The sequence below is a fragment of the Bos indicus genome, chromosome 1 (genome assembly GCF_029378745.1).
Source record: "Bos indicus isolate NIAB-ARS_2022 breed Sahiwal x Tharparkar chromosome 1, NIAB-ARS_B.indTharparkar_mat_pri_1.0, whole genome shotgun sequence".
In the NCBI taxonomy this organism is placed as follows: Eukaryota; Metazoa; Chordata; class Mammalia; order Artiodactyla; family Bovidae; genus Bos; species Bos indicus.
In genome coordinates, this window is record NC_091760.1 from 101,128,292 (window position 1) to 101,129,445 (window position 1,154).

The window sequence follows — 1,154 nt, forward strand, 5'->3', positions numbered from 1 at the left end:
CAACCCTCTGCCTGAGGCTTGTCATTCTAGGAGATATTTGGAATAATTAAATGGTCTTTTTTTACTTTGTTTAATCATCTTCCCTCATCTCTGATCCATAAAAGAACCTGGTATCCAGGCCCTGACAAAATTGTTATTTTGTGATATTAGTCTACCATCTTCTGGATCAGCCAGATTTCTGAATAAAGTCATACTCCCTGCCACACACTTCGTCTCTCAGATGTATTGGACTATAGTGTGGTGAGCAGTGTGAGCTTGGACTCAGTAACATGAGAATAATATGCAATATGCCAAACCAACTTCCCAATACAGATTAAATTATTTCAGGGATTGAGTCACTCCTGGAGATTATCTATTCCAACATTCTTATTTGCAGATTTGCAAACTAAGGTCCCAGAGAAACAAAACTCTGTTCAATATCACATAGTTAAGTGGCAAAACAAGATCAAGATCTATGTTCTCCTGATTTCTTTTTTTTGTGTGTGATGTGATTCTCATTTTTATTAAGAAAAACTACAATGCATAGGAAGAAAATTGAAATGATCTACATCATAATATTATTCATGGTTATGATCAGTTGATGAAATTATGGTTGATTTTTATTGCTCCTCAGGATTTATAAAACTTTTTTTAAGTATATCATACTACAGTAATTTTAGCATATTTATTTTTTATTTTTTAAAAATTTTATTTTATTTTTAAACTTTACAATATTGTATTAGTTTTAAAAATATGGAATGCTTCATGAATTTGCATGTCATCCTTGCACAGGGGCCATGCTAATCTTCTCTGTATCATTCCAATTTTTAGTATATGTGCTGCCGAAGCGAGCACCTCCTGATTTCTCATCTAGAATATTTAAAATATTACATGTTATTTTTTTGTATGGTATTAGCCATTTTAGTTATTGTATAATATTGGCAATTTAGTGTATCTCAAATTATACATCTGTTCTGGTTCGACTGTGCATTTTCTTTCTTCAAGTGCTTTCCTACAGAAAGCTAAGATTTTTTGTTCCCACTGATGTGAATTGCAGAACTTGGAAAACAAGGACACAGTTGTACAAATTAGAAAAGTAAACTCATAAATATTTTCTATAAAGTTAGAGGTTTTTTTTTTTCTTTTTTTCCCTCCCCCATGTGTCTAAACTGTGC

The 1,154-nt window shown here is 32.0% G+C and overlaps 1 non-coding gene across 1 annotated transcript; it reads right to left on the minus strand.

The window, feature by feature from the left end:
* Positions 1 to 726: 726 nt before the first annotated feature.
* On the minus strand, positions 727 to 834 carry LOC139185397 (U6 spliceosomal RNA). The gene has a single exon (XR_011569031.1). It is a non-coding gene; the product is annotated as a U6 spliceosomal RNA (small nuclear RNA).
* Between the last annotated feature and the right edge of the window lie 320 nt (positions 835 to 1,154).